Here is a 9,663-nt window from a genome sequence, read left to right as displayed (position 1 = left end):
CAAGCCAATTGTAAACCACAACCAGTTAGTATCTCCTAATAATTTCTGAAAATCATTAAGAGTCTTTAATTTGACAGCCGGGCGTGGTGGCGCACGCCTTTAATCCCAGCACTCGGGAGGCAGAGGCAGGCGGATTTCTGAGTTCGAGGCCAGCCTGGTCTACAAAGTGAGTGCCAGGACAGCCAGGGCTACACAGAGAAACCCTGTCTCGAAAAACCAAAAAAAAAAAAAAAAAAAGAATCTTTAATTTGTCTTTCCTGATTTGCACCTTTTGTGGCTTAACCTTTTGCAGACTTATTCTATACCCTCCATAATTAATAGAGTCCACTCTTTATATTTTTTCAGGGGCGATTTGCAATCCCCAGCAAGGCAAGATTTTTTTTTTCAACTTCATCAAACATTCTTTCCAGGATATTTATATCTGAATCAGCCAATAGAATGTCATCTATATAATGACAGATAATGGATTGGGGAAATTGTTTGCAAATCATCAATAATGGCTGTTGTACAAAATATTGACACATGTAGGGCTATTTAACATTCCTTGTGGCAGGATATTTCAGTGATACCCTTTTATTGGGCAACCTCTATTGAAGGTAGGTATTGAGAAAGCAAACTTTTTCTTACCATATTCATGTAGAGGAATTGTGTAAAAGCAATCTTATAGATTAATCACTATAATACACCATTCCTTCGGCAACAAAGGTGACAATGGGATTCCAGGCTGCAAGGAACTCATTGGCTAAATAATCTTTGTAATTGCTCTGAGATCTCTCAACAACCTCCATTTTACATATTGTTTTAATCACAACTATGGGAGAATTCCAAGGACTGGTGGACTCCTCTATAGGCTGAGTGTCCTAGACTAGTTGTTCTATTGCCTGTTGGTTTTCTCTTGTCATACATCATTGATCAATCTAAGTGGGTAGGGCAGTCAATCACATTAGTGGTAAGGCTGTTGGTGTCTTATCAGCAGTGGCTGCTTCATGTAGAGTTAAATTGTTAGCCTCTGCTGTATCTTGTTTATGGATACCCTAGATAGTCTCTAAATGCCTTTGATAACATTCCTTAGCTAATTTTTTTATCTGCCAGCTTGGCTAGAGACCCCTGATGTTGGATCAGGCTGGGATGGGAGTATAAAATTTTGCCCAGTACCTGCAATAAAGGAGTCTGCTTTTACCACTTGACTGACTTCCAGAGTCCATATCTTTGATTCTACACCTTTTCCCCTCCACGCCAAGGGTCTCTGTTGGGGTCACAACCAGGAATTACACAACTGAAATGTGCAGTTTTAACATTTTGTTGTGAAATAGCCTTTTAACTAAAGTTTTTGGGAAGTTTAATCGGGAAAAAAATCAAAGCCATTGCCTTGGGGAACAACAGACTGTCATCAAGGTAACCTGTGTGAAGACAGCACGTCAGAGAAACATTTTCTACAAGGCTGAAGATGCAACTGTGCCCAGGTCTCATTACATGTTGCCAGAGAGAAATCACTTGATACACAAGCATAAAATGAATCAAGAAAATTTGCTTTAGTGACTGTGTGCATTCATGACAGGCTAATTATTAGACTAATCAGCCTAGCATACATTTGAATTCAACATATGCTGTCAGCCTTAAGTTTCTTTTAGGTTGAGTTCCCAGATTATGCTTTGAATAATTGGACTGGAGACTGAAAATCTAGGCATTTAGGCAGATGGATGATTTACATAGTATAGACATTGTGAGAGTCATTTCTTTTCTTTTTTCTTTTCTTTTTTTTTTTTTTTTTGTTTTTTGTTTTTTGTTTTTTGTTTTTTGTTTTTCGAGACAGGGTTTCTCAGTCTAGTCTTGGCTGTCCTGGAACTCACTTTGTAGACCAGGCTGGCCTCGAACTCAGAAATCCGCCTGTCTCTGCCTCCCAAGTGCTGGGATTAGAGGCGTGCGCCACCACCGCCCTGCATGAGAGTCATTTCTTACATAACCATTTTCCTAACAAAACCCACAAAGATATCAGTATATAATTTTCATTTGCACATAAGTTTTATTATTCAAACTGCTTTGTTTTCCTCCATGTTGGGATGACCATATGTTTGGAAAGAAGACAATATTTTGGTGTAATTCCTAACCATTTTTGAACATGTGATAGAAGACTCAGTGTGAAATGTCTGTAGGGTGCAATTCTAACAACATGACCTTGATCATCATATAAAAAATGTCCATATTTCCTCCCTTGAATATTTTGTTCCCCCTTCTAGGAAGGACTGAAGCATCCACACTTTGATCTTCCTTCTTCTTGAGCTTCATGTGCACTGTGAATTATATTTTGGGTATTCTTAGCTGTGGAACAGAGACTGACAGAAAAGCCATCCAGAGACTGCCCCACCTTGGGATTCATCCCATATACAGACATCAAACATAGATACTAGTGTGGATGCCAAGAAGTGCTTGCTGCCCTGTCTCGAAAAACCAAATAAAAAATAAAAGAAGTGCCTGCTGACAGGATCCTGCTATAGCTGTTTCCTGAGAGGCTCTACCAGAGCCTGGCAAATACAGAGGTGGATGCTCGCAGCCAACCATTGGACTGAGCTTGGGTTCCCGATGGAGGAGCAAAAGACAAGACTCATGGAGCTGAAGGGATTTGCAACCTATAGGAAGAAAAACAATATCAACCAACCAGACCCCCCAGAGCTTACAGGGACTAAACCACCAACCAAAGGGTGCACATGGAAGGATCCAAGGCTCCATCCACCTATGTAGCAGAGGATGGCCTTATTGGGCATCAATGGGAGGAGAGGCCCTTGGTCCTGTGAAGGCTCCATGCCCCAGTGGAGGGGAATGCCAGGGTGGCAAGGCAGGAGTAGGTTGTGTGTGGGAGTACCTGTACAGAAAAGCACAGGGAGGGAGGATGGGATAGGGGGCTTCCAGAGTGGAAAGCCAGGAAACGGGATTACATGAAATATAAATAAATAAAATATCAGCATCAACCAACTTTAGCCACGGTGAAAATTCTCTGGCATTCATTTGTGGCTCTGAGAATGAAACAACTATTTAGTCTTAAGTATGAACTAATACACTTGAAAATATATATTTGAATCATAAAAATATAATTGAAGCATAAAAAATGTCCAAAGTAGATTCCACAAAGTTGTGTTCCAATTTGCACATATCTGTCTTGGCCTAAATCCTTGTAAAAATACACACACACACACACACACACACACACACACACACTTGTTCATGTAACTGATTCCAAGCAACAAGGCTTCAAGTCACAAAAGTCAATCCTTCCTCCAGAGTGGGATCATAATATTTGAACAGATTGTTGACCCTTATCAGACTCCTTTCTTCAGAATCAATAACCTTTGTTACTGGATGTAAGTGTGTTACCTAAGAATATTAGCAAATCCTTTATAGATATATATTCCCCTCAGTATGCATTTTTTCAGATGCTCAATACTACAGTAATATGCAAAATATCTAACAGGTTCATTATGCACTAAAGTGTGTACCCTTGTGTAAAGGTATCAGGGGAGTAGAATTCAGGTACAGGTTTAGCTCTGTATTGGACACGTTAACAAAAGCAGTTGAGTCAAAAAGACCAAAGCCCATGTCATCTTCGGTCTCCTCGGACTCTTCCTTCTTTGCTTCCAATTTCTTCTCCTCAGCTGGAGCGGCAGCAGTGGATGGAGCAGGACCACCAGAAGGTGCAGCTCCAGGAGCTGGAGCAGGCCCACCAGCCCCGACATTGCAGATGAGGCTACCAGTGTTGACATTGGCCAGAGCCTTTGCAGACGAGCCAGGCCAGAAAGGTTCAATGCTGACACCAGCTGCCTTAATGAAGTAATTGATCTTATCTTCCATGACCATCACCTCATTGTCGTGCAGGATGAGGACTGAGTAGATGCAGGCGAGCGCGGAGACTGATGCCATGTTGTGGACTGCTGGCACGGTGCTAGTCACCGGATGAAGTGAGGGCCTCACCCCAACTCGGCATTAGCAAACTGAACACATTAACAGGGTTTCTCTGTAGACACCTCAATGGCTATCTTAGGAAGCTGACAGTGACCTATGGGTACCTGTGCTGCCCATGGCCATGTATGCTTCACCCGTGCAGTGCCTTCCTGACTGTATTAAATCACCAGTGCTGTGGACTGGACTCAGTCAGTCCCTCAACTCGCAGGGGCCCCTCAACTCTCAGGAGAATCTGGGTTCTGGTACCCAGCCGTGAAGGAGTTGGCAGGGTGAAAAACAGATGTTAACACAAGAGAGTGTTGATCTGAATGTAATTTCTCAAAGGAAGCATCAGACTTATGATACAGAAGAAAATAAGGAAGTTAGGTAACACATTACCCAAGGTACGTTGAGGTTACCTGATGCTTAATGACTCTTTACACAAAGCAGAATGCATACATAAAGACTGACAACTGAACAACTGAGACAAAGTCATCTCTATCTAAGGTCAGTTATATTCCTAAAAGCCAGGTGTGAGGTCGTTATGTTCCCAGGGCAAGTCCTTTCTTGCCCAAGCCATAGTTCTAATTCTGATTATTGTTTAGCCTACCACCAGCCAGCTTTAGTAAATACCTAACTATGCTATGCTTCTGGGTTAGTGAAAGTATGTGCTAAGGAGTTCTGCTCTAGCTAACCTTCTCATGAATAATGCAATATTCTACTTCCTCCTTAAACCTCATCCCTACCTACTTCCTAAACCATTGTAAATTCCTGTATATGTGAATGACTGGGCTGTTATTCTAAGTGATTTTGTCAGGGACTTTCTTCTATTAAGTAATGTAGTCTGCCATATATAATTATAATAAGAATTCTAAATTACTTTGCTAAGTTTGCCCTGAGATTTCTAACTCTATGTAGTAGATAGTAATGCTTGATTTCTTTTTTTTTTTTTTTTTTTTTTTTTTTTGGTTTTTCGAGACAGGGTTTCTCTGTGTAGCCCTGGCTGTCCTGGCACTCACTTTGTAGACCAGGCTGGCCTCGAACTCAGAAATCCGCCTGCCTCTGCCTCCCGAGTGCTGGGATTAAAGGCGTGCGCCACCACGCCCGGCTGCTTGATTTCTTTCACTATCTCTTTTTCAATACTGGAGGCAATTCCTTTTAATTGGTAACATTCTTATGAAATTCCAAGCCCAGGGCCTGCTCAAGGGCTGGCTAGGACATTGGTGAAGGCCAGGAAGCAAAGTTCAAGCTAATTTAGGTATTTGACAAATCATTCCTTGGAGGCACTGATAATAAAACAATACTGAAAGAAAGCACATAGATCCATTCACCTATTAACACAAGGACAAGTTTAGAACATTCATGCTATGGGATGCCAAGGCTCCAGGAGACTAAGTTTCCATGAAACTTTTTGCCTCAGGACTTTTCCCAAGCTTTTGGGCTTGCCACAGAGACTTTACTGGAGTGGCTATGGCACACCAGCACCTAGGTTTGTAAGGCTCTGAAAGAAAGGCTTTCCACATTCCCTCTTCTGCCTCACCAGCCATGACTTCTGAACTTATAAATTTGACCATAAGCTACTTGTGAAGTAAAAGATGTTTAATTGAACAGAAGAATGTGGGCTGGCAATGACTCGGAAGTTAAGAGCAGGGGTGGGGTGTGGGGTGCTGGGGAGATAGCTCAGCAGTTAAGAGTGTTGACTGCTCTTCCAGAGATCCGGAGTTCAATTCCCAGCAACTACATGGTGGCTCACAACCATCTGTAATGGGATCCGATGCCCTCTTCTGGTGTGTCTGAAGAGAGCTACAATGTACTCATATACATTAATACAAAATTAAAAAAAAAAAAAGTTAAGACCACTGGCCTGCTCTTGCAGAAGACTCAAAATTGATTCCAAGCATCACCATGGTGGCTCCCAAGCATCTGCAGGGACCTGATACCCTCTCGTAACCACTGAGGGCACCAGACACCAAATGGTGTTCATATATGCAGGTAGGCAAAATGTTCACACTTGAAAATAGACCAGAGAAAGAGATTTGAAAGTGGCCAGAAACATAATAATAACACTAATAATAATAAATCTTGAAATATATAAGAATAAACGCTGAGAGGGGAGTCACCGCTTCAGGCTCATCTATGAAGGGGGATACCTGCAGCAGATACCCTCAACAAACTCCCTGGCACATTTTCTTATATCACACCAAGAAAACATTCCAGACTTGGCCATGTGTCCCCTAAGAGTCTGACATTTGGCATCAGGGACAAAATACTCAATACCACAAATGTGTCTGCTTCAGAGCTCTGTCAAGTGAGCTCAGTCAGTGCTTGCCCACACACACACATCCCAGGAGGGATGGGAACACAAAGCAGACTGTTCTCAACTTTGAAATGTCATGTCTTGGAGAGCTGCAGCTGGAGATCCTGGTTCAAAAGCAACATACTTAGTAAAGCCTGTGGTCTTAGACAAACTCATCTGTCCTTCTGCATCCATGTATGTAGTACTGGTGTGTCCCAAGCACTGAATTAGCCAGGGCACTAGGGAGAGAAGTGGACAAGATCACCATTCCTCACAGCAGGCAGCTGACATGTTCTGAACTAGTTTCCCCACCAGGGATGGTATGGTGAGACAAGAAGCCAAGGACAGGTTGCCATAAAGAGCCCAGCAGAAGTTGGGACACTGTCAGTTCACTGAGAGTGAGCTACTCCCACCTCACAAGCCATCTCCAATCTTGTCACCACAGCAGACTCAGTACCATTGCAAAAACAACCTCAGAATATGTCTCCAGAATAAGCCTTGCTCAACACAAAATAATCTGAAGTGTGAGGGAATTGAATAACAACTTATGTAAGTAGACACATATTTCCCACAGAATATTAAGTTTAAGGACATACATTAACATTTTTAAAAATTGCATTTATTGTTGGGTATAGTGGCTCATGTCTTTAATGCCAGCCTGCAAGAGGCAGAGGCAGGTGGATTTCTGAGTTTGAGGCTGGTCTGGTCTATAGAGTTCTAGGACAAACAGGGCTAAGTCGTAAGACCCTGTCTTGAAAAAAAATCAAAACGAAACAAACCTAAACTGAATTTTTAAAAATCTATTTGTGGAGGGGGGACAAAGCTTACAGGAGGCCATTTTTCCTTCCTCCAGGGATCAGGGATCCAGCTGGGGAGTAGGTGCCTTTACCCAACAAACATTCTTGCTGGGTCAGGAAAACATATTTTTATACATGCTACATATACATATACTACACATACACATATACTACATATACTACATATACATATATATACATATATTGTTTACTTGGAAACAGCAGACATTCCATACAAGACTCTGAACCAAGCACTGCTTTACTCCTTTGGATGATATTTTTATTTTGTGTTTATTTTAATTATTATTAGTGAGGTTGGGGCTTGGGGTGGAGCTTGCAACCCACAGCCTTATGCATGATAGATAGGTGCTCTACCACTGAGCAACATCCCCAGTCTTCAGGAGTAAACTTAAGCTCTTCAACTCATAGACAAACAAATATGCCCAAGCCTTAGGAAGGGCATTGGAATTCTTGTGTTTACAGATGATGACACTGAGGAGTAAATCTGGCCGTGGGGGTGCATGCCTTTAATCCTAGTGCTCCTGTGGCAGGTGAATCTCTGAGTTCAAGGCAAGCCTGGTCTACAGAGTGAGTGCTGGGACAGTCAGGGCTACACAGGGTTTTTGAAACCCTGTCTCAAAAAACAAAATGAAAAAACTTCTTTATTTTTATTTATGTGTGATGTTTCTTTGCACATATATCAGTGTACCATATGCGTGCCTGGTACTCACAGAGGCTGAAAGAGAGCATCAGATCCCTGGAAACTGCAGTTATAGTTGGTGGTCATGAGACACTATGTGTGTACCTGAGAACAAACTTTTGTCCCCTGAAGAGCAGCCAGTGCTCTTTTTTTTTTTTTTTTTCAAAAGAGGTCGTATTTTAATTGTAATTTTTTTTTGGTATTTATTTCATTTACATTTCCAATGCTATCCCAAAAGTCCCCCACACGCTCCCCTACCCACTCCCCCACCCACCCACTCCCACTTCTTGGCCCTGGCGTTCCCCTGTACTGAGGCAGATAAAGTTTGCACGACCAATGGGCCTCTCTTTCCACTGATGGCCGACTAGGCCATCTTCTGATTCATATGCAGCTACAGACATGAGCTCCGAGGGGTACTGGTTAGTTCATATTGTTGTTCCACTTACAGGATTGCAGATCCCTTTAGCTCTTTGGGTACTTTCTCTAGCTCCTCCACTGGGGGCCCTGTGATTCATCTAATAGCTTACTGTGAGCAACCACTTCTGTGTTTGCTAGGCCCCGGCATAGTCTCACAAGAGACAGCTATATCTGGGTTCTTTCAGCAAAATCTTGCTAGTGTATCCATACCATAATCAGCTTCCAAACGCTGACACCATTGCATACACCAGCCAGTGCTCTTAACCACCAAGGCATCACTCCAGTTCCTGGTTCCTCTCTTTAAAATGGGGCTAGCAGAAAGCTTCCTTACTTTGAGTGGTGGGGAATTAAATACAAATTTTTATTTCTAAAGCATTTGGAAAAGTACCTGGCGTCTCTTCTTGATGCTCAGGAGCAAATGCATTATTAGCTGTGAGGTGGGTTCTGAGCACCACAGACTGCACACACCTAGTGCTTTGTAAATCAAGGCTGGGGGCAGTGATCCCAGAATCCTGGACCAGTCATTTTTGGCCTCCTCGTGTTTTAAGAGAGGGTCTCATGTAACTCAGGCTGGTTTTCCTCAAACCGACTATGTTACAGAGGATGAGCCTGACTGTTTAATCCCTCTGCTTCCACCTCACAAATGCTGAAGGGACTAAAAGCGTGACATGGCTCTGAGCTCTGAACACAAGGTTTGTGGTGACAGACTAGCACATTCCCAGCCTGAGTTACTACTCTCCTTTTAAGGGTTTATTCTTTTTTTTTTTTTTTTAAAGATTTATTTATTTATTTATTATATGTAAGTACACTGTAGCTGTCTTCAGACACTCCAGAGGAGGGCGCCAGATCTCGTTACGGATGGTTGTGAGCCACCATGCGGTTGCTGGGATTTGAACTCTGGACCTTCGGAAGAGCAGTCGGGTGCTCTTACCCACTGAGCCATCTCACCAGCCCTAAGGGTTTATTCTTAATTTATTCAAAACATTTTATTTTTATGTATACGGGTGTTTTCGCCTACATGTGTGTTTGTGCCCCACCACATGCATGCCTGGTGCCCACAGAGGTCAGAAGAGGGCATTGTACTTCCTAGAACTAGAGTTTCAGTTCTGATCTACCCTATGTGTCCTGGGAGTTGAACCCTGGTCCTCCACAAGGGCAGCAGTGTGTTTTTAATTACTGAGCTATCTCCCCAAGCCTCTAAATCACTTCTTAAAATGCAGAAATGTATATAAACCCACTGGCAACATATCCTCGGCAACCTCACTAAAACTGTGATGTAGCTCTAAATGTCACACAGGAGGAGCAATGATAAATACTTACAAAAAAAAAAAAAAAAAAGACTGGAGTGGGACACTTAGAGCTAGCTTCAAAGCACAAAGTCCTCTTCTGGCTTCTGCAGCTACCTGCACTTGTGTGTGTTTGTGTGTGTGTGTGTGTGTGTGGCATTCGTACTGTGTATGCATGTTCGTATGTGTGTGGCATATGTGTGTGCACTTACATGTGTATGTGCAGTGTGTACA

General features: G+C 42.6%; 1 pseudogene; it reads right to left on the bottom strand.

Moving 5' to 3' along the window:
• Window positions 1-3,471: 3,471 nt before the first annotated feature.
• On the bottom strand, window positions 3,472-3,924 carry LOC147004124 (large ribosomal subunit protein P1 pseudogene; annotated as a pseudogene).
• Window positions 3,925-9,663: the final 5,739 nt, after the last annotated feature.

The sequence above is a fragment of the Mus caroli genome, unplaced genomic scaffold, assembly GCF_978045245.1.
Source record: "Mus caroli unplaced genomic scaffold, Mus_caroli_1 scaffold_6, whole genome shotgun sequence".
Classification (NCBI taxonomy): domain Eukaryota; kingdom Metazoa; phylum Chordata; class Mammalia; order Rodentia; family Muridae; genus Mus; species Mus caroli.
This window is presented reverse-complemented; position numbering and strand designations above follow the sequence as displayed.